Source organism: Protopterus annectens, chromosome 16.part0 (genome assembly GCF_019279795.1).
Source record: "Protopterus annectens isolate FY-2018-M chromosome 16.part0, PAN1.0, whole genome shotgun sequence".
NCBI classification, from domain to species: domain Eukaryota; kingdom Metazoa; phylum Chordata; order Ceratodontiformes; family Protopteridae; genus Protopterus; species Protopterus annectens.
This window is the reverse complement of record NC_056750.1, coordinates 204,407,800-204,432,616: the sequence shown is the minus strand read 5'-3', so window position 1 is coordinate 204,432,616 and position 24,817 is coordinate 204,407,800. Positions and strand designations below refer to the sequence as shown.

The 24,817-nt window shown below is 43.6% G+C and overlaps 1 protein-coding gene across 1 annotated transcript in view; it reads left to right on the top strand.

Moving 5' to 3' along the window:
• The window catches only part of LOC122790908 (zinc finger protein 536-like), a 517,195-nt gene that overhangs the window by 1,951 nt on the left and 490,427 nt on the right, over positions 1 to 24,817 (top strand). The gene's annotated exons all lie outside the window — the stretch shown is intronic.

Sequence of the window (24,817 nt, the reverse complement as noted above, 5' to 3'; positions counted from 1 at the left end):
AAGGGAGAGTAAGACTGTTGCCATTTGGTGAATTGCTGCCTATTGGAGAGATAGCTGTTGAACCATTGTAGGGTAGGGGGAGAAATGTGGAGGGTGGATAGTTTAGGAGAGGAGGATAGTGTGGGAAATTATATCACAACCTTTGGAGAGGTCAAGGAAAAGTGAAGCAGTTATTTTACCAGAATCCCGTGCCTGGTTAACTGTATCAAGGAAGGACAGGAGGGCGGTAGTGGTGCTGTGTTCTGGTCTGAAACCATGCTGAGTGGGTGATAAAATTTGATTTTCATGCAGGTAGTTGAGGAGTTTGGCATGGGTGCATTTTATTGTATTTTACAGAGGGGAGAGAGAATTGCTATGGGTCGAAAGTTTGTGGTGTCTGTGTTGGTGCCACCTTTCTGTAAGGGGAGAATGAATGCTTTTTTCCAGATGTCTGGGGCAAGGGATTCTTTAATTGATCTGTTAATGAGTATGCTGATGGGATAAGCTATAGAGTTTGCTGCTAGCTGCAGGAAGTGTGGGTGTAGATTGTCAGGGGCCAGAGTACAGGGTTTTAGCTTAAGTAAATGTTTTTTATTGTGCTGGTGGGTATGGGGTAGTATTTTAGGTTAGGGTTAAGGGTAGACTTGTTTTCTGAGATGATTTGGTCATCAGCTGTCTTGGTGGTGCTGTTAACTGTAATAAAGGTGGCGGTTAGGTTAGCGATGGTGTCAATGAAGTAGGAATTGAAGAGGGGGGCAAGTTCAGTGGGAGTTTTTTTGAGTCAGGGGTGGATTGCTTTGAGACCCTGGGTGTAATAGTTGGCTGATGGAGGAACAGAATTTTTGGGGATTATTTTTATGTTGGCTTTGTAGGTGGAAGCAGTTTTGATTTTCAGGAGCAATTTACAAATCTCCTTTGATGCCTTCGAAGAAGGAAGTCATTAGGTAGTTTTGGAGGTACACCCTTTTACTTTATAGGCTGCAGCAAGGTCTTACTGTCTATCAAACGAATCAGTACTTCTAAATTCTCATAAGAATACCTTAAGAAGGTATTTAAATACAGAAAATAAAGGCTGAATATAAAACCAACAGAAGGTATTGAAATAGGTCCATCACTTATAAAATATACTTTCTCCCAAGTGTAATAGTAACTGTGAGAAGAGATGATGCAGTTCGTGTGTCAGGTGGTAGAAATGCCGGAACCTAAGAGAGAGACTGGCATACATTAAGTTGTGGGAAATTATGAGAGCAAAGTATGGTCAAGAAATGGAAGGACCAGAAATGTATTAAAAGAAGCAGGTGAATCAACCAGAGTGCAAAAAGGAACAGAAAATGTAGTCAGGCAAATGCATTAATGTAAACAAAACAATCCAAATGTTAAGCCAGCATGTTATAGGTATGTTACTTTTCAGATGTTCTTCGTGTTTCACTGTTGCAGTCATCACCTGTGGGTTATCCTTGCTGTGGTAGCCCACGGCCAACCCGAATACCAGAGTCAGTGTTTTTCTGGGTTGGTGGCTGTCACATGCTGCCTGATGTAAGGTCGCCAGTGCTATATAGGAGAGCAGCCAATGCCATTACATCAGTCTTTCTTGCCATGGAGCCCATAGCAGTAACAGTTCTCAAGTGTGCCAGTCAATCGCTACCAGAGTTTTGATTTACAGCTGAAAACGTCTAAAGCTAAGTACCCCGTTGGGGATCCTGATTTTCTTGCACTATCCGATGTCCGAAAGTTAACAATTGTCTCGCCTGTGGAAAGCAAATACCACACCGAGACTTCCACTCATACTGCGTCACTTGTTTAGGCACAGATCATAACGTCCCCTGTTTCCAGTTCTGTGCCCTCTTTAATGTGTGAACTATTCATTGTAGAGCTCTTACTGTAGCCAGGGATTTTTGTCTTCCATCTTCCCATTCCAAAATGCCGTCAGTCAGCCAACCTTTCATAGACATTCTGAAGAAACATAAGGATGTCCTTCAAGGATGCATCTGCAGTCATCACATATGGGTTGTCCTGCCTTAGGCAGCCCTTCGGTCGGCCGGATTCCAGAGTCTGGGTCTGGCCTCGGCTGATGTCGCACTTTCCCCGACGTCAGAGCGTCTGGGGTATAAAAGCATCAGCCAACGCCATTTTCCTCAGTCTTTCTTGCCGCGTGGTGCCCGAAGCAGAAGCAGTTCGCAAGTGCCGGTCGGCCAGCTCCTGTAATTCAGCTACCGAAGACTTCGAAAAAGCTAAGTACCCCGTTGGGGACTCTTTCTTGCCTCAGCCGATGTCAGATAAAGTTAATAATTGTTTAACTTGTGGGAAATAAATACCTCATAAGGATTTCCACTCTTACTGCCTCCCCTGCCTAGGCCCAGACCACGACGTCTCGGCCTGTTCAGCCTTTGCTTCCTTCAACAGACGAACTCTTAGACGTCGGTCGGAGTTTGCAGAGGAATTCTTTGGGGCTAGTTTTGCTTACAAGATGCCGTCGGAGACTCCGACTTCGCATTTAGTTAAGAAACGGAAGGACAAGGACCGACACACGTGGGCCGCGGTTTCGGCTGAAACCACGGTCAGGCCTACCGCGAGTCTCTCTGTCTCGGCTGAAACAGAGTCCTTCCGACGATGCTACCACTATGCAGGTAGTCAGTTCTCCGGAATTCATAGAGGCGCTTTCGCAGCCCTTGATGCCCCATTCGATATCTTTGCAGGTCTCTATCGAGACCCTTTCGGACTCCAGTATGCAGCAGAAGTCTTCTTTATCTTCCGAGCCTTTGGTTGTCTCTGCCTCAGTTGGGTCCGGAGCCGTGACGAAGACACCGGCTTCCGAGGAGGCCTTTTGCATTACCGATTCCAGACAAAAAACAATGTCTTCTCTTCTGACTACTGTCCCTCTCAGACTGATGGATTCACTTAGGCCTAGAGGCAAGGCCATTCCCAGGAAACCTACCTCTAGCCACCATGTTACTCTTGCTCCTCCTCCCCAAACTCAAATGCTTAAAATGGCAGAGGATCTTATCTCCCTTATCAGGGGTAGTCAGGCCACAACTTCTAAAAGGAAAAGAGACCTTTCTCCTGATATACTCACAGAACAGGATTCTGAGGAATCTGATTATTCAGAATTTGAAGAGTAACAACAACTTCTGACTGCTTATGAGGATTCAGATGCAGAGGAATCCATTCCCTCTGCCTCCGCACCAGATGATCTTTCCTTTGGGGAAACCATTCACACCCTCAGGGAACATTTTCCACTGGGAATCCCAAGACTTCCCTCAGTCTTAGAACTAAGAGAGTTTCTAGACCTGCCCCAGCACAGACTCTTGGCCATCCCTCCTATCTTAGAGGTGGTTGATGATGTCTTCCAGGAATCCAGTTCAACTCCTAACGGCCTCCCACCTGCTCCCAGAAAACCTGACTGGTGGTATAGAGTAGCAGATTCTCACAAATACCTGTACAGAAATCCTGCTGCAGACCCTGGAGAACATTATACAGGGACCAAAAGGAGCTAAGGCTAGTTCTACAAAGAATCCTACCTCCTGACAAGGACTCCAGAGCTCTGGACAGATGGGGTAAAAAAGTATACACCTCTGCTACCTTCGCTATTAGTGCTCTCAACTGTCAGTTTCACATGTTAAAATATCAACAACACACTTTGGAACTGTTAAAACAAACAATTTTTACCTTTCCTGACTGTGCCAGTTTGAAAGAGCTACCAGATTTACTGCACTCTGTCTGTCAAGTGGCTAAATACTCATTACACTGTGGATATGATGCCCTAGAAGCCTCTAGCAGGGCAGCAGTGTCAGGATCTGTCATTAGGAGACATCCGTGGTTGAAGGAACAACCTTTCCCTGATTGTCAAATCTAAATTACTTGATGCACCCTTGGATAAGGACCGCTTGTTTGGAGAAAAAGTGGCAGAGGTGTTTAAAAAGATATAAGACAAAGCAAAATCTATGCAAACAGTAAAAGATTTCCTTCAGGTACAACCTCCTAGGTTCAGCAGGAAGTTTCCCTCAAAACACTGGTCCTTTCCTGCAACGAGCAGACAGAGGCAAGGTAAGGCCCACAGGGACAGACAACCCAGACTCCCACCCCAGGGACAGCAGTGAACCAAACAGTGGACCACAACCACTCCAAAGGCAGGGAGTTCTAAGCCATCGATCTATGGCAGAAATTCTCAGTGACTCCCTCTCCCCACTCTGCCCTCTTTTTGCTCACCAAAAGCTAGGAGGAAGGTTCTCGCTCTGCAAAGAAAATTTCTCTCTGTAGATCATTTTTCAGGGATACAAATTCTCCTTCAACGAACTCCCAGTTCTGAGAGGGTATCTAGACTTACCACCAAATCAGTGGGCAGAGGCATTGAAACAAGTCCAAACTATCATATCCTCAGGGGCAGTAGAACCTGTCCCCTCAGATCAAACAGGCAAAGGCTTTTATTCTAGACTATTTTTGGTTCCCAGAAAAAGGGCACTTGGCACCCCATCTTGGATCTATCCATTCTGAACACCTTCCCGGTGGTCCCCAAATTCAAAATGCTAACCTTACAGAAGCTGCTGCCTATGCTGACAAAAAATCCCTGGTTAGTAATCCTAGGTCTAAAAGATGCCTTCTTCCACATCCCCATAAGGGAATTCTGCAGGAAATTCCTTCACTTCAGAGCAGGCTTACAACACTTTTAAGTTCTCTGCACTACCCTTTGGCTTATCTACTGCTCCCAGGGTATTCACCAAATGCTTAGCCCCAGCCATAATCTTCTGCAGGCAGAAAAATATACAACTTTACCCTTATCTGGACGACTGCCTCATTCAGGCAGACTGCAAAAAAAAACCCTCTTCAAGGACATCCTCTTTGTCAAAACCCTCCTAACCTCCTTAGGGTACACCATCAACGAGAAGAAATCAAAGCAAACGCCCTCCAGGAAGATTATTTTCTTGGGAGCACTGCTGGATAAAGCATCCCAAATGGCCTTGCTCTCCCCAGAAAAACAGACCTTCTTGTCTCTCTTTTTCACCCATCTGGCTTCCAGAACTCACCTCATGGCCAGGAATTTCCTCCAAGCCTTCGGGTGCATGGCGTCTTGCATCCTTATAATTCCTCTGGCCATGCTTTACATGAGAAAACTTCAGTGGTACCTAAAGAACCTTTGGTGTCAGCACTGTCAGCCTCTAGAGACCTCTCTCCCTTTGATCCCCTGTATAAGGGCCAAGTTTCTCTGGTGGGCAAGGGCCTGTGTTCAGAACAAGGGTCTTTCCTTCATCCAACCAGGTAGACCATCACCACCGATGCCTCGGACACAGTTTGGGGTGCTCACCTAGAAGGCAGGTGCACCCAAGGTCTTTGGGCTGTACAGCACCTTCCCTTACACATCAATGTGAAGGAAATGATGGCAGTACAAAAGGCTCTGACTTCCTTCAAACCCCATCTCAAACCCGGGGTTCTCCTTATCAAAACAGACAACACCACAGTAATGTGGTACATCAACAAACAGGGAGGGACCCAATCTTACCCTCTGTGCAGGCTAGCCATGAACCTATGGCTGACAGCCTCTTCCATGGGACTACAGCTGATAGCCCAATACCTACCAGGGATCTACAATACCCTGGCAGACTACTTAAGCAGAAGCTTACTGGACCCCCACGAATGGCAGCTCCACAGAAAAATCTTTTTATAGATCACTCAGGAGTGGGGGACTCCGGAGGTGGGTCTCTCTGCTTCAAACCTCAACCATCAGCTAAATAAGTTCTGTAGCAGGGAGTATCACTACTTAGCGTGGAAGATGGATGCATTGACCTTCCCCTGGAGCTCCCTCTTTGTATACGCATTCCCTCTTCTGCCTCTTATTCCAAAGATACTGATCAAAATAAGGGAGGAGAGACCGAAAGCCATCCTCATTGCTCCAGATTGGCCCAGACAACATTGCTACCCCTTACTGTGCAGCCTGACCTTACAGCCTCCCAGGCAGCTTCTCCTGATCTCAGACCTCTTAACTCAGGTGGGGGAGGAATGCTGCACCCAGACCTGCAGACTCTCATACTATCAGCATGGTTAATACTCTAAAGGCAAACAAGGGGCTCCTGTTAAGTAAACAGGTCCTAGACTTTTTCACAGAGGCCAGATGGCCCAGCACCGGAAAATCTTATGCAGGAAAATAGAAAAGACTTTGCTCCTGTAGCCAGTTCAGAGGGGGCAATACCTGACAACCTTCCATCCGTCTTATCGTGAACTACCTAGCGGAGCTACTTAATAGTGGCATCTCCTTCTTTTCTACTAAAATCCACACCTCAGCCATCTGAGCTCATTTTGATAGAGAACAGCCCCTGTTCTCCCATCCTTTGATTAAACAATTCCTCAGAGGGGCTTCTAATGTCAGACCTCTCAGAAGGCCACCCACTCCAGCCTGGGACCTGAATTATGTTTTGGAAAAACTTACTTTACCAGCCTTCGAACCTGCTGCTTCAGCATTACTAAGATACCTCTCCTGGAAGACTGCTTTTCTCCTAGCTATCACCTCAGCCAGGAGAGTTTCAGAACTTCAGGCACTGATGTCCATTGAGCCCTTCATCATCTTCCAAGCAGACAGGTCTCCCTGAGGACTAATCCCTCCTTTATGCCCAAGGTGGTATCTAATGTAGCTCTTAATCTGGCCATACATCTACCCACCTTATTTCCTAACTCTCAAAACAAGGGGAAGAGAGTTCTGCACTCACTAGACATGCACAGACAGCTCAGATACTATCTGGACCATACCAAACCCTTCAGGAAAACGGACCAACTACTTGTCTGGATGACTGCCTCATTTGGCCATGAGGTGAGTTCTGGAAACCAGCTGGGTGAAATATTTCCAAGCAAACCATTTCCAGATGGATATCACACTGTATCCATTTCTGCTACAGATTGCATGGAAATGCCCTAAGTCTATTAGAACCCATTCTACTAAGGCAGGCTCCACTTCGACAGCATTCCTCACAGAGTTCCCACCAGGGACATCCTTGAAGCTGCCACCTGGACTTCTGTCCATACCTTTACCAAGCATTACCACCTAACTCTATTTTCTAAGGCTAGGGCAGGGTTTGCCTCTGCAGTTCTGCAGGGCATGCTGACCCATTCCTAGGTATCTTACTAAGCCTACTACCCCTGTCCTCAGCTTTGGGAATAATCCCACAGGTGATGACTGCAACAATGAAACATGAAGAACATAGTACAGATGTTCTTCGTGTGTCACTGTTGCAGCCATCACATTTGGGTTATCTGCTTGCAGTAGCCCTGATTATCAAAGTCTTGGGTCATGCATCGTTTGCCGTCTCATCTTCCATAACGTCAGGTAGTCAAGGGTATAAAGCATGCAGCCGACGCCATTACATCAGTCTTTCTTGCCGTGTGGTGCCCAAAGCAGAAGCAGTTCGCAATTGCCGGTCGACCGACTCCTGAAATTTTCATTTTCGAGTTTCAGAATCAAAGCCTTCAGCTAAGCTAAGTACCATGTTGGGGAAACTTTTTCTTGCTCTAAACCAATGTCAGTAAATGTTAACAATTGTATATCTTGTGGGAAGCAAATACCTCATAAAGATTTTCATTCGTACTACATTCCTTGCTTAGGCCCAGACCACAACGTACCTCGCTGTCGGTTTTGTGCCATATTTAAACAATGAACTATTCGTCGTCGGTTTATTTCCGCTTCTAAATATTTTGGTACTCTGTTAAATTATCCAGATATGGCTTCGGTAAGCCACCCACCTACCAGCATTCTGAAAAAATGCAAACATAAAGACAGACCGCATAGGTCCAAAGCTGCCGACGAAGCTTCTCGTAAACTAGTCGCCAGTACTCAGCGAGGCGCTTTTGCAGCCCCTGATACCTACTACTTCAGATTCGTAGGCTTCTACTGAGACCCATTTGGAGTCTGGTAATGCCACAAGATGCTTCTTCAACTGTGGAACCTGTGGATGTCTCTACCTTGGATGGGTCCGGAGCCGCTATGCAGACACCGGCTTCTGAGGGTGTATTCAGGCCTACTGACTTGCATATTAAACCAACGCCATCTTCTTCTTCAAGGCCTAAAACTCGATCCATGCCTAGAAAACCAACGTCCAGACCTCATGGTCAGGCCCCTATGCCTAAAAAATAAATGATAAGAATGGCTGAAGACCTTATTACTTTAATCAGGGAAAGCCACCCTTCCCCCTCTAAGAGACCTAGGACTGATTTCCCTTATGATTCTTCTGATCAGGACTCTGAAATTTCTGTTTCCTCTGATGACCAGAATTTGTCCTTATCTATCTATGGAGATTCTGATGCAGAGGACTCCATTCCCTCTGCTTCCCCTCCAGAGGATTTCTCTTTTGGTGAAACCTTGCATACTGATGGGGAGCATTTTTGCTGGGAAACCTTAGTCTGACTCCAAAAAGAGGCTTAGGGATTTCTTACTTGCCCCAACACAGGCCTTTAGCTATTCCCCCCCCTGTACTGGACATTGTTGATGATGCCTTCTCAGAGTCTAGCTTGGCCCCTGACTCTTTACCTCCTGCTCCCAGAAAACCTGATTGGTATTACAGGGTTCCTGACTCTCACAAGTTCCCCTTTAAAAACCCTACTGCGGATCCTGAGACCATTTCAAAGGGACCCAAGGGCATTAAGGCTACTACTGCAAAAAATCCTACCCCCTCTGATAGAGATTCCAGGGCGCTGGATAGATGGGGTAAGAAGGTGTACACTTCTGCTGATTTGGCCATTAGGGCCTTAAACTGACAGTTTCATATGTTAAAGTATCAGCAGCATATTACTGGATTGCTTAAACAGAAAATGATGTTGATTCCTGACTGTGCTGAAAATAAAGATTTACAGGATTTAATGCATTCTGCTGAACAAGTTGGAAAACATACTTTGCAATGTAGTTTTGATTCATTAGAGGCATCTTACAGGGCTGCTGTCACTGGGTCTGTACATAGAAGGCATGCTTGGCTTAAGGAGCAATCTTTGCCAGATCATGTTAAAGCTAAATTGCTGGATGCTCCCTGAAACCAAGACCACCTGTTTGGCAACAAAGCAGAAGAAGTACTTAAAAAGATGGAGGAAAAAGCTAAATCTATGCAAACTGTTAAAGTTTTCCTGCAAGTACAGCCTCCCAGATTTAGTAGGCATTGGCCCTCTAATAATTGGTCCTTTCCTGCCTCTTCCAGGCCTTCTCAGTTCAAATCCAGAGCCAGCAGAACACCCAGGCTTCAGTCCCAAGGTACTCACAGGACTAAGCAGTGGGGGGCTCCCACTTCCAAAGCAGGGAGTAGTAAGACTCCCCCACCCCCCATGGTAAACTGTCTCAATGACTTAACTCTAAAACTTCCAAGTCCTGCACAACTGACTGTTCCTTTAGGGGGAAAGATTGTCCTGCAGGCAAAAAATTGGAAAGTCATTACCCAGGACAAATGGGTTTTAAATATAGTTTCCCAAGGATACAGATTCCACTTCCTCTCCTTACCAACCCCAAACGATTGGCCAGATCTACTCCCAAATCAGTGGGTAGAGGCTCAAAAGCAAGTTATCTCTTTCTTAAGCATCAGGGCTATTCAACCTGTCCCAGAAAAAGAAAGGGGACAAGGTCTCTACTCAAGACTTTTCCTGGTACCAAGGAAAGACAATTCCTGGCATCCTATCCTGGACTTGTCTATCCTAAACACATTTTTGGTGATCCCAAAATTCAAGATGCTAACTCTTCAGCAGCTGCTTCCTATGCTAGGCAAGCAAGCCTGGTTGGCAATGCTGGATTTAAAGGAAGCTTACCTGCACATTCCAATAAGGGAATCTTGCAGGAAATACCTACGCTTCAAAGCAGGCTACATTTACTATCAGTTCTCTGCACTGCCCTTTGGCTTATCTACTGCGCCCAGGGTATTCACAAAGTGCCTAACTCCAGTTATTGCATTTTGCAGGCAAAGAAATATTCAAATATACCCATACCTGGACGATTGTCTAATTCAGGCAGAAAGCCAGGACATACTATTAAATCTTCTGGTATTTGTAAAGAAATTGCTAACTTCTCTGGGGTACACCATAAACGAAAAGAAATCACATCTTGTACCCTGCCAACAAATTGTATTCCTGAGAGCAAGGTTGAATACAACTTCCCAGATGGCCTACCTTATGCCAGAGAAACAAGTTCATTTGACAGCCTACTTCAAACTACTGGCCACAAAGGCCCAGCTATCTGCAAGGAAAATAATGCAAGCCCTGGGGTTCATGGCCTCCTGCATTTTCTTAATTCCATATACAAGACCGCATATGAGGAAACTACAATAGTATCTAAAGAGCCTATGGTGTCAACATTCTCAGGATCTAGAATCAATGATTCCTATCATACCTTGTCTACAGATAGAGTTCCTTTGGTGGACAGAGGCCTGTCACCAAAACAAGGGACTGCCATTCACTCTACCCCCCCCTGCCACCCAAATCCTAACAACAGACACATCAGACTATGTATGGGGGGCTCACTTGGCAGGGAAGTGCATTCAGGGAAAATGGTACCCAAGTCAAATGCACCTGTATATCAGTCAAAAAGAAATGTTAGCTGTACAGAATGCTCTGACAGCCTTCAAGGACCACATTCTTCCAGGACAATTAATGGTAAAGACAGACAACACCACTGTTATGTGGTACATAAACAAGCAGGGGGGAACCCACTCATACCCTCTCTGCAGACTAGCCATGGCTCTGTGGAACACAGCCTTGAGCTACCAAGTGCACCTACAGGCTCAATTCTTGCCAGGAAAGCTAAATACACTGGCAGACGAACTAAGCAGAAATCTCATGGACCCACACGAGTGGAGACTGGAACCAAAGATATTCAACATGTTGAGAAACAAATGGGGGAGCCCAGAGATAGACCTGTTTGCCTCCCCCCAGAACTACCAATTGGACAAATTCTGCACAAGGACTCCCCACACACAAGCTTGGAAAGTGGATGTCCTGTCCTTCACCTTTTCCCCACTGCCTCTCCTCTCCAAGGTGCTACTAAAGATCAAACAGGACAAACCAAGGACAGTACTGATTGCACCAGAATTTCCACGCCAGCACTGGACCCCCCTCTTGCATAGTGTGTCATTGCTGGCAGCATACCACCTGCCTCAGACCCCTGCCCTGCTGCCCCAGCGGGAGGGCCAGATTCTGCACCCACAGCTTCAAACCCTGAACCTGGCAACCTGGCTAATTATCTGATTTCTCTGTTACCTTCCCTCAGTAAACAAGTGATGGATGTCATTCTGGAGGCAAGGTGGCCTAGTACTAGAAAATCCTATGCTGAAAAATGGAAAATATTCTGTTCCTGGAACCAAACTCAGGGGATGGGCACAGCAGCGCCCAATTTACCCCATATTCTTTAATACTTAACTGAAATGCTTCACAAGGGCCTTTTCTTTTCCTTCATCAAAATTCATGCCTCAGCCATTTCAGCTCATTACAATACAGAACCACCCCTTTTCTCTCATCCACTGCTGAAGCAGTTCCACAGAGGGGCCAAAACTTAAGACCACCCAGGAGAGCCACTACTCCAGCCTGGAACCTTAACTTTGTATTGGAAAAGCTCACTCTTCCTCCTTTTGAGCCAGCTGCAAATGCAGAATTGAAATTCCTTTCTTGGAAAATAGCTTTCCTTTTAGCCATCACTTCAGCAACAAGGGTGTCTCAATTACAAGCCCTCATGGCAGTGGAGCCTTTCATCATCTTTCATGCAGACAGGGTGTCCCTCAGGACCAATCCCTTCTTCATGCCCAAGGTGGTATCCAGTGTGGCCCTTAATCAGTCCATTAATTTGCCAAACTTTTTTTCTAATCCACAGAACAAAGGGGAACGAATACTGCACTCCTTGGATGTGCACAGACAACTTAGTTTTTACTTGTACAGGACTAAACCTCTCAGGAAATCTGAACAGCTGCTGGTTGCATTTGCTGCAGGGGCAGAGGGGAAGGCCATTTCAAAGCAAACCATTTCTAAGTGGATAGGCCATTGCATTAATTTCTGCTATAAGCACCATGGAAAACCTATCCCACAGGGGATAAGACCACATTCAGCCAGGCCTGCATCTACCTCTACAGCCTTTCTCAGAAGTGTTCCTACCAGGGACATCCTAGAAGCTGCTACCTGGAGTTCTGTACATACCTTCACCAGGCATTACCACTTGCCAATTTTTTCTAATTCCAGAGCTGGCTTTGCCACTGCAGTCTTGCAGGGCCTTATAGCTGGTCAAATGCTATCTAATTTCCTCCTCCCATCCTTAACTTTGGGAATCTACCCAAATGTGATGACTGCAACAGTGAAACATGAAGAACATAGTACAGTTGTGTACACTTACCATAAATGTAGATGTTCGAGTGTATTCACTGTTGCAGTCCTGGTTACCCTCCCTCCAGCCCCCTGACTTCTTTTGGCTATACCTCTGTTCTTGTTTACCATGCTTAAAGCTTTTTGGTGTATTTGCATTTTTGTTGGAAGTGTAACCTTGTATATAATTGCTTCCCATTATGGGGGCACCTGACATCTGGGGCAAGAAAAACTGATGTAATGGTGTCTGCTGCATGCTTTATCCCTCTGACTACCTGACGTCATGGAAGATGAGACAGCAACCGATGCAAGACCCAAGACTTTGATAATCAGGCCGACTGAGGGCTACTGCAAGCAGATAACCCAAATGTGATGACTGCAACAGTGAATACACTCAAACATCTTCATTTATGGTAAGTGTGCACAACTGTACTTTGTGTACACTTACCATAAATGTAGATGTTCGAGTATATTCACTGTTGCTGTCCTGGTTTCCCACCCTCCTTCCCCCTTATATCTACATTCTTTAGGGAGAAATAAGTTTCTAACGGTGGCTTTTAGCCACCAGGACCACTTTACCATATTTACTTGGGCCTCTGACTGGTTAAGGCAAGAAAAACTGATGTAATTGCATTGGCTGCTCTCGTTTGTAGCACTCATGACCTTACGCCAGGCAGCATGTGACAGCAGCAGATGCAAAAAAAACATTGACTCTGGCATTTGGGCCAGCCCAGGGCTACCACAGCAGGGATAACCCACATGTGATGACTGCAACAGTGAATACACTCGAACATTTACATTTGTGGTAAGTGTACACACCTGTACTTTCTTTCAGTAGACTTTGTAGGATCTTACGACCTTGTAAAATGGTAAATAAATGGCAGATTCATTCTGGGGTCATCATTATTATTATCAACCTATTTTTTGCATTTTCTGCATGGGGCAAGCGTGTTACATCAACTGTTGCCGTCTCTGTCTCGCAGTTCAGTGTCTTTCTTTTACCGTCTTTGACAGTCATGCCTGACTGTTGCAGGTCTTCTGTGATGCAATCCAGCCATGTCTTTGCCTTATCTCCTTGTTTACTCCTGTTTCTTTCAGGTCTTTTTTCAAAATAATTGGCGCCTGCTTTCCTGCAAATGCTCAAACCACCGTGATCTGTTCTCTTTGACCTTCTCTTGTGATTGCAGCTTCTTTGGCTTCTGCACAGTTATTCCTAAATTTCTTGTTAAATGCTGTCGCTTTATATAATTCCTCTTCATGGAAAGTAAAATAGTTAAATGCTTTCAGTGCTTCTTCCACAGTGACATGCAGGTTAACGTTTTTTGGTAATCTGTTCACTGTGAGGGAAAAGTCAAATTTTAGGGTTCAGAAACTTGCAGCAGATGAATACCCAGGGAAGTGTTTAGCTATTTTTTCTGATTGAGAATTTTGCTGTCTACTGCTAAACACAGCAAGTCTTGAAAGGAGATATAGTCTTCATTCCTACAGATATATTTCTTCATATATTTCATGGATTTCTGTATTTTGTCACCAGGTATATAGTAAATAGCACAAAGACACTAAGGATCTGATTTAGCCTGATTGAGATGTATATTCAGATTTTTCTAGAAAAACTATGTAAGAGATTACATGCAGATCACTGTAGCTAGCTCAATAGTTTTAAAGCTTTAAACACGTGTAACATCTGCTTACCGTCATTGGCAGTTGGTGACAGATTTGCCAGTAGTTATCTGTAGAGGATGTATTTTAAAATAGGTAACAATGCACCCTTACCGTGGGTCACTTTTACTTGTTTGGTCAGTAAGTGACTTATTTTGTGACAGGTCCTCAGGAAAGTGTTTGCCTTGATTAGCACCCTGTTGTTTTGTGTGTTCTGGAACCCTATACCAATGTATTTATACTGCATAACTGTATTCAAATTTCCTCCTAAGGAGAAAGTACTAGTCCAACCTGTTTACATATTACTAGTTTTCAGTGGGGTCCTGAAGAATGGGGCCTCAGATTTTTGGAATTCATAATGAAGTCGTGTATCTCCAAAGCATGCACATGTCTTAACCAGATCGATTGACGGTACTTCACAGATGCTACTAGAAGTTTTAGCTGAGGTTCTTATACCACATCAACACCATAAAGCATGCCGGCTAAGATTGGGGAATGGTGAGCTGAGTACATTAAAAATGTCATGAGTGGGCGTGGCCAATATGATTTCCTGAGTTGTAGCAGTGGAGACTGTAAGTGGTTGAGAGAAGTTGGTGTTTAGTCAGTCCCCCCCCCCCCCCACCCCTTGCAGGTATGATGATGGAGATAACTGCAGCTCAGTCCCTTTAATAATAACTTGAGAAAGAAGTTTGCGGAGATGCACATAATTAAAGGATTTTGAAAGATAGCTGTAGTTCTCTTTAGACTAGTTTTCCAGCATCCATATTTCCAAAGTGATTGTTGGTGAGTCTGAATTAGGCAGTCACTCTACTGTGGTCATTCTAAAAATCATTTTAGAGCCTTATAGTTTGCTTAGAAAGACCTTAGTTCATGCAATGCTGCTTTTTTTTGCAGTATCCTGGAAAGCAGAAAGAGCAGTCCCATGGTTTTATATGATATCTTATGTTGCGAAGGTCCATTTTTTGGGGTAGTAGGTTCACTGTAGATATTTTCCATAGTAAAGTAAATGACTTGGAGGTAAGATAAACATTTGATTTGGGTTACATGTATAACAAAAACGGATACGTCATTTGAAAGGATCAACTTTAGGCAAAGTCCATCAAAGCAATCTGAGTCATATTTTTTCCCTTATGCCAACTGTACACTTCTTTGAGCGAGACCTTGTTAAAAATGCATTCGCTGGTGACCTGTGGAGTAACCACTGTTAGGTCACTATCCTTGCTTCTAAAGTGGTAAAAAATAATTGGCAAATGTATCAGCAATTGCTTTGCAAGATGCAATAAAGTATTTGTTGACGGACAGTAGAGTGGGCTTTGATCTACCAGCTGCATCGTTAATGTCATGCCAGAAGAACAGTTGTTACACACTGGTCAATCACAGTCAGAAAATACTTTTCCTTACTAGCGGTTGCTAATATGGACTAGTTTTTTGTCAAAAATTAGAAAGACCATGCTATGACTTCACATACTGCTGCCTCGACCTGACGGATGTTATGAAAAAAACACACTGAAAAGGGTAAATCAGAAGCCAAACACAAAGTAGCTACCTGATTAACCCTCAGTTTAAAAAAAAGCTAGGAACAAACTTGGAAGGCTTTTAAAGTCGTATTCCAGCTGGATCTTGTATTAAACTATATGAAACCAAGGCAAAAGAGGGATAAAGCACCTTACCTAAAGACATGCTAACCAAGATTCCCTGGCAGGCCTAAGTTACTCTTAATTTAATTTCTTTATGTTTTTGGCTGAAAATACATCTAGTGGTAACATGGTGGTTACTGATAAGTGGCACTGTGAGTGACATGGACAGCCTGCCTACTTACAAAGCACCCAGTAATTTGGCAATTGTGATTAGTGTATTGACATGATTAGATTTTGGTGTAAGCTTATTGAGGTAGCTGCTTAGACATTTTTCAGCATTGGTTCCATTGCAGCAAAGGGGTGCTGTTATGATCATAGAACCGTGAATTTATTTTATTTTTTTATTTATCATTTGTTGACCGGGAAAGTCCGACTAGGTTCCACAGAGCCTGTTTTCAGCGGAGGCCCGGGGAGAAATGCTCCAGATGCATGTCTTTGGAATGTGGGAGGAAACCCAGAGTGTGTGCATGTGTGTGACCTCTGAGGTGGATTTTGGTAGAGTTAGTATAGCAAACTGAATATCATTTAAGTTGTCCACTTTTTAAGGTTTCACAGACAAGCTGGTTTTGGTCCAAGTCATATTTAATGGAGAGGGTTGACAGTACATCATACAACCTGACATATGTTTAGAAACTAGTGTAAACACCACGTCAACTGTTTCACCCTCGGTGTCTCACTTGAGAAGCAGTGACAGAGGTGAGCAAAGACTGGTGGAATAACGTCACCTGGTTTCCATCCAGGATTCAGTTATATGAACTGCATCTTTCACATATGAATCCAAGATTTGCAGATTTATTTTGTATATTGTCTAAATTAAGCAGAGCTGTTTTCATTCCTGTGTTGGAGGAATGACTGAGGTCTTAAGTTCATTGTCTTCTAATGGTAATAGTGTGTAGCAGGTTAGGAGAAGTAGTTAAGGACATGTCTGTTTTACAGACGTGTACCAGTTCATTAAAGGAGCTGCCATCCCACATATGTGCCTTGATGCTATGAAACTCTGTGCATGGTCAAAAATTCCACTAGCCATCAGCTGATAAGTGAAACAAGCGAAGCTTGCATCTTAAGCTGTGCATGCTATCTGCTTCAGCATTGGCAATTATAATGCAATGCATAGAAGACTTCAAGTGAATGGACTGACTAGTAGTTATCTATGTAAAAGAAAGCCAGTAGGAAGATTAATGTGTAATAGATTTACTACTTTAGTTGTCATGGGAAATGGTTTCATAGCAAATTTCAATCAAAGAAAATCAAAAATGGGTGTGGACAGATGTGGGTGGAAGGGATGGATCCTACTCCCTATCTCGCTAAAAGAAAAGTGTTCATTCTGCCACAGAGTTTGCTTACTTAAATAGTACCATAAAACAAAGCCTCCAAGAAGAACAGCAGTATGAAGAGGGTCCGTACATCTTACCTATTACTTGTACCTTGGCCTTTGTGATTCACTGTAGACAGCCCACTAGTCTTTTTGAACCGCTGTGTTGCTGCTTGTCCTGTGTTCATTTAAGTAATGACACAGCTACATAGCAAGCGCTGGCCAGAGTGCAGAGGATACCCACTTGTGGAGCATTGTGGCACCCAAAGCCAGGTTGTCCGGCAGTGTGCAAGCTTTCTAAGGCAGCTGCAAACTAGTTTTGTGGGCAGCTCCAGTGTACACCCTTAATGTTTGTATAACTGTGACTTAGTATACAAGGCTGCCTTTTGTAACTTAAAGAAAATGCAAGCACTTTTAGTGCACACAGAAGTTAATTATGCATGTTGCCAAAGCACTGTACCAGTGGCACTTAAGAGATGAACAGATATTTGCACAGATTTTATCAATAGTCGTTATCTCACTGTTTGACTATTGCAAGCAAGTCCAGAGCCATTCCATGTTTATTATGCAGGATAAATGCAGCTAATGGACTTGTTTTAATTTTTCGCAGTCTTGAAAGAAATGCCTACGTGCATTCTGCTGACTACTGTCTAGACCTATTTATGCTCATTGAGAGCAGCATACAAACCACTAGGATGTAGTGTGATAGTACAAGGGGATATACAGTTGGCACAACAGCAGGTATTCATTGTATAAATGTTCGTTTGTTGCAGGACAATTCCTAGCATATGGGAATTGACCACAGGCAGACGTCTGCACATTTGACCTGACATCCAGAGCTCCATAGACGTATGGGCTCTGGGTGACTCCTGCTCATCTTTGGACACATGGTGGCATCTCTTATAAAACAGGTCATCGGGTGGAACTGTCTCCAGTTCTTTGGATGCAAAAGGTGTATGTGCATTATGACAAAAACTTCATGACGGCTCACTCTGGCTACAGTTCCTGAGCTTCCTTCCTCAGATTGGGGGTGTTTAATTTCTTTTCTTCTGCTTCTGTTATACTGCTAGCTAATTGTTGTTGATAAAAATTCTAGGGGGAGCTTAGTCTGCTACCCCCTATATACCTCTGTGGGTCAAAGAACCTTTCTGACCGTGGGTACCTGATTCCAAAAAGTCACATTCCGTTTTTAGGTGCCTATTTGTTTGGCATATTGAAACCTTTGTGTGGGTTTTAATAGAAAGTCATGGAAGCACAGAGAGGCAGTGCTGCATTTGTGATTGATACTGAAGAAATTTGGAAACAATTATAAAGGCATTTGAACATTCATTGACATGTTCAGGGGTGTCCCTTCTCCAAAAGAAAAAGTGTAGAAGAAAGCATGGTCAGTCGGAAGTTGAGGGAGAGAGGATTGTTATGATTAATGCTAAAGAGTGGAAAGTTGCTTTCCCTTTTTTATTCCATTACTTCAGTTTGAGTATGCCTCAGCCAGTGAGACTGCTACCCAGTCCCTGTTGATGGCACCTCTTTCTTTTAGTCCCCTGTGGAGGTGGATATGATGCCGCAGCTACCTTGTCCTCCTGGACTGAATGACAGGAGGCTGGTATTAAGAAAAGTGTTCTTACAAATGGCAAACCACTGTCTGGAGTTGGTACAATTAGGGAAAACAATGTAGGCCCTCCTTCCCTAGGTCTGCTAGATCCAAGATCAGATAAGTCATAAGATTGTGAAATAGTCGTTAGTAAAAAACCTAGATGGAGAGCGGTCTTCCCCGGCACATTATATTCCCCTGGACCCACAGACTCTAGAGCACAGTGCACCACCCACACCAGCATCCTGCCAGGAATCAGCAGTTCTGACTTTACAAGGTTTAAGAAATTAGTAGAAGAGCTTTTTTCTCAATGGCATGTGGCCTTGCTGAACTACTCTTCACCCCCCCACCTCCTTAAGCCATTAGAGGACATAAATGTGAAGTTGCAGGATGAAACCCTGAAGACACAAATTCTAAAGGTTATCAATTTGAATTGGAAACTAGGGGATGCATAATGTCAGGGGTGGCCATAGTGTGATTAGTGTAGAATGTAGGATAGCCATTATAGTGTCCGTGACTAGGCAACATGCCTGACCGAGGATTCAACCATTACAAGGAGATGTTAAAATGAGCTATTCGGTTCTCCCTGGGCAGTTAAATTCTTGCTCAGGAGCCGCACACAACCAATCTTTAAGAAGCTGGAAGAAAAAAGGCAAAGTGATGGAAACTGTAAAGGAGTTGTTTATCCATCCAATGGCAAAGTGTAGCGGAAACAACCCTGGCAAGGCTTGTCCTTCATTCAGGTTTAAGACTAAAGGCCAGCAGACCAAGGAAAGCAAAGCACTTTTGAAGCAATGAGTGGTGGGGAAAGAAGAATGTCAAGGATGGTAAAACTGCAAGCAGCTGGTCAGTGACTACTTCCAACTAATGCAGGTTCAGTCCCCACCCCATCTCCTCACTATTGTCAACCTCTTGCCTGGGAAGAAAGTCATTTCCAGAACCACTGGGCAAGCATTTCATTAGACATCTGAGTGATGGATGTAGTTTTGTACAAATACATGAGGGTCCAAATCCATCCCTTACTTTACTGGGGTGTCTCCCACTTCAGTGGACCAAATGGAACTTCCTGTTTCCCTCATTGACCATTAATTTGAGGAGTCATGAAAATCTCCCAGACAAGAAGGGCTATGTTTTGACTCCTGACTATTTTTGGTACCCCAGAAAGGATAAGTCTTGGTGACCAAGTTTGGATCTCTTTTAAGACTCAAACTAGTTTTGAAAGTTGTAAAATTCAGAATGCTTACTTTACAAGTCTGCCCTTTCCTTTCTCCTGCTGAAGGCCTGTCTGGTGGTGATGGATCTAAAGGAGACACAGTCCTAGTTTGCAAAGTGTACAAAATTTTCTTCAAATACAAGGGAACTGCTTTCATTTCTAATTCACATTTTTGCCCTTTGGGCTCTGTGTTGTCCAAAGTAATCCAAAAGTGTTTTTCCTCACTGTGGCCCGCAAAGGGAGTAAGTCCTAGTAATGAAAGCTGTGAGAGCTGGAGATCACAGTGGGTTCTCTCCAGAAAGTGGTATTTACCCTCAAACTTCCCAAGTCATGCCTTGTCCCAGACATGACCACAGTTTGTGCATGGGTGATCCTGAAAATTTTGGAAAGAAAAGAAAAAGGCACATTTTTGGAGACAGTACTTTGTCTGTAGACCTGCAGATCTTCAGTGTTCGTGGCTGCGTTCCTCAAAGCCCTGAGGTGTGTTGCTATGGTTGTCCTAATGGTTCCCCCAGCAAGGCTGCGCATAGGATGATGCAATGGTTCCAGAAGACCTCTTGGAATTGGCACACATTCTCTCTGGATTAGGTCGTACTGATCTGTCTTTGCATTGCAATGGAGTTCACATAGTGGGTCGAGCAGTTACATGAGAATAAGGGCCTGTCCTTTACACCACCTGTAATTAATTAGTAGCTGAGACCTAATGCTAAGGACTTCACTCTGGTATGAGTTCCATAATGGTCCAAAGTAAGTGAACTGCTTTATGTAGAGGGCTACATACCAAACTGAAAGTAATGCTTGCAGATACCCAAGCTGTTTGGACAGTCATCATGCTGTTGAAGCTGGGTTGACCCTTGCTTACCTTTGACAGTACCACAGTGATGTGCTACATAAAAAAAAAAAAAAATCATAGAACTTGTTTATACTCCCTGTGCAGATTAGTGGTGCAAACCTTGATTTAGGCTGTGCAAATGAGTATGGGTCACAGATTGGTATACATCTTCTCTGCACAAAGTGACATCATGGACAGCTTGAGCAGACTCTTAAGAAAACAAGAGTAGAAGATGAAGAAAGAGATGATCCAGTCCCAAAAGGACATATGGGAGATTCTAGATATAGATCTGTTTGCCTCCATGGCATGCCACCAGCTTCCTGTCTACTTCATGAGACTTCAGTGCAGCAGAGTCTGGAAGGTGGATGCATTGTTATTTGACTGAATGAACGTTTATTGTATATTGACTTATGTTATTCCACTATTGAAGTGACACCCTGACCCCATGTACAAAAATGGGGAAAAGGTGTTGTGGATGGATGGAGGGATGGATGGATGTATCCTATTAACACTGCATTGGTAACACGGGATCTCCTCGATGTTACAGCTGGCAAAGAGAACCACTTGAGTTTCCTGCCACAGAGGTTAAATGCGTTAATTGTGAGGCCTAGCCCCTGATCCCCTGAACCTGTTGGGAGTCAGACTTGTGGCTTGGTAGATCGGATAGGACAATGTTAAGACAAGTAGCCTGTCTTCCATTTACAAAATAGTTATTTCTACTCAGTAGTCGGATATCAGTAGCTACTGTACCTGGTGAACCCCACCACGCTTGCTGCTACTCTTTTTTGTAGATGTTTTAGTTCACCCTGAAGTCACAGGCAGTCAGTGCAGTTATTCTTAGCAGTTAATTTGGATGTTTGCAGACAGGTTATGTTGTGTAGAAGAAACTTTGATCCAAAAATATGCAGTACCCTCCCAGCCCATGTCAAGAAACATTGCTGAAGGTATTACTTTCAGAACCAAGCTCCTGTCTCGCTGCCTTGCACTGGCCGAATGTGAATTATATATTTTTTTTCAAAAGTCGCAACCCAAAGTGCACATTCACTATGTTATCTCAAAAAAGCATCAGCGTAAAAGCACTTGTAACTGAAAATGAACAAAACAAAAAATCATAAAAACACTGTACCCACTAACTTAAATCTTGCAGTTAACCCATTTTAGGCAGTAAGACTGAGTTCTGCAGATGTCACAAAGTCGTTCGACCATTCACCCTTTCATTCTTTGTGACAGTTGACCAAACCAGATGCAAACAAATGTCAGTGAATTGTCTTTCGATAATTCTGGCATTGCTTGGCTACTGTTTCCTCTGAAAATAATTGTAATGCAGGGTGGGACTGCACCTGTTTCTGTGTAAGCTGCATCAGATCTACAAACTATAAAGTGCGACTAATCAGTAGCTTTGGCAAGCTGTCAAGTCTTTTAATTTGGGGTATAATATACATAATGCTTGCATTCTATTTACTACATTGTAACAGTTATCCCTGACAGTTATATTCTTGGCTGATCTTTACCGACTATGGTTTACTACTACTCTGATGTGCAGTCTGAACTCTGTAGATGCATTCTTGATGAATCTTTTCTGAATCTGGCTGGAAACTCTCTGCATGACCCATTGAGGGTATGTCAGCAGTTGATAAAATCTCCATGCTGTTGTGAGTGTGGCTTTGATTTAATGGTAGAATAGTTGCCACATTGTCTGACTTCCACTGATACTGAATTTGATATTTTTATGTTTTATTACTACACATTTATCAAGCATATTAACTTCTTGAGGTGTGCGCAAGGTCAGCATAACAAGTCAAAACATTTCCCCCTAAACCAGGGGTGTCCAACCTTTTCAGTTGCAAGGGCCGCATTGAGTCAACAGAAATGGTCTGGGGGCAAACGGCAAGTGAGGACCAAAAAAAAAAAGGTCTCTCACATAAACTGAAGAGCAAAAAAAAAAAAAAACAAAGCGTCATAACCTAAAGAGCAAAATACACCAGGTATATGCAGACTAATACAAAGTCGGCCCACTGGCTGTATTGTAGGTGAATTTGAACGATAAATAAATTAATAAATGATGCATAATATTTGCCCTAAAATTCAATATCTCATTCTAATTATTAAAAAAAAAACAGTTAAATCTAGGTAACAAAGCCATCACAACATTCTTCCAAGTATATTGTACTAGCAAGCCCCCCCCCTTTTTTATTTTACATTTTTTATTAAATTAAGACTAAAGGCCAACAGACCAAGGAAAGCAAAGCACTTTTGAAGCAATGAGTGGTGGGGAAAGAAGAATGTCAAGGATGGTAAAACTGCAAGCAGCTGGTCAGTGACTACTTCCAACTAATGCAGGTTCAGTCCCCACCCCATCTCCTCACTATTGTCAACCTCTTGCCTGGGAAGAAAGTAATTTCCAGAACCACTGGGCAAGCATTTCATTGAACATCTGAGTGATGGATGTAGTTTTGTACAAATACATGAGGGTCCAAATCCATCCCTTACTTTACTGGGGTGTCTCCACTTCAGTGGACCAAATGGAACTTCCTGTTTCCCTCATTGACCATTAATTTGAGGAGTCATGAAAATCTCCCAGACAAGAAGGGCTATGTTTGACTCCTGACTATTTTTGGTACCCCAGAAAGGATAAGTCTTGGTGACCAAGTTTGGATCTCTTTTAAGACTCAAACTAGTTTTGAAAGTTGTAAAATTCAGAATGCTTACTTTACAAATCTGCCCTTTCCTTTCTCCTGCTGAAGGCCTGTCTGGTGGTGATGGATCTAAAGGAGACACAGTCCTAGTTTGCAAAGTGTACAAAATTTTCTTCAAATACAAGGGAACTGCTTTCATTTCTAATTCACATTTTTGCCCTTTGGGCTCTGTGTTGTCCAAAGTAATCCAAAAGTGTTTTTCCTCACTGTGGCCCGCAAAGGGAGCAAGTCCTAGTAGAATGAAAGCTGTGAGAGCTGGAGATCACAGTGGGTTCTCTCCAGAAAGTGGTATTTACCCTCAAACTTCCCAAGTCATGCCTTGTCCCAGACATGACCAGAGTTTGTGCATGGGTGATCCTGAAAATTTTGGAAAGAAAAGAAAAAGGCACATTTTTGGAGACGGTATTTTGTCTGTAGACCTGCAGATCAGTGTTCGTGGCTGTGTTCCTCAAAGCCCTGAGGTGTATTGCTATGGTTATCCTAATGGTTCCCCCAGCAAGGCTGCGCATAGGATGATGCAATGGTTCCAGAAGACCTCTTGGAATTGGCACACATTCTCTCTGGATTAGGTCGTACTGATCTGTCTTTGCATTGCAAAGGAGTTGACATAGTGGGTCGAGCAGTTACATGAGAATAAGGGCCTGTCCTTTACACCACCTGTAATTAATTAGTAGCTGAGACCTAATGCTAAGGACTTCACTCTGGTATGAGTTCCATAATGGTCCAAAGTAAGTGAACTGCTTTATGTAGACGGCTACATACCAAACTGAAAGTAATGCTTGCAGATACCCAAGCTGTTTGGACAGTCATCATGTTGTTGAAGCTGGGTTGACCCTTGCTTACCTTTGACAGTACCACAGTGATGTGCTACATAAAAAAAAAAAAAAAATCATAGAACTTGTTTATACTCCTTGTGCAGATTAGTGGTGCAAACCTTGATTTAGGCTGTGCAAATGAGTATGGGTCTGGAATGGTATACATCTTCTCTGCACAAAGTGACATCATGGACAGCTTGAGCAGACTCTTAAGAAAACAAGAGTAGAAGATGAAGAAAGAGATGATCCAGTCCCAAAAGGACATATGGGAGATTCTAGATATAGATCTGTTTGCCTCCATGGCATGCCACCAGCTTCCTGTCTACTTCATGAGACTTCAGTGCAGCAGAGTCTGGAAGGTGGATGCATTGTTATTTGACTGAATGAACTTTTATTGTATATTGACTTATGTTATTCCACTATTGAAGTGACACCCTGACCCCATGTACAAAAATGGGGAAAAGGTGTTGTGGATGGATGGAGGGATGGATGGATGTATCCTATTAACACTGCATTGGTAACACGGGATCTCCTCGATGATACAGCTGGCAAAGAGAACCACTGAGTTTCCTACCACAGAGGTTAAATGCGTTAATTGTGAGGCCTAGCCCCTGATCCCCTTAACCTGTTGGGAGTCAGACTTGTGACTTGGTAGATCGGATAGGACAATGTTAAGACAAGTAGCCTGTCTTCCATTTACAAAATAGTTATTTCTACTCAGTAGTCGGATATCAGTAGCTACTGTACCTGGTGAACCCCACCACGCTTGCTGCTACTCTTTTTTGTAGA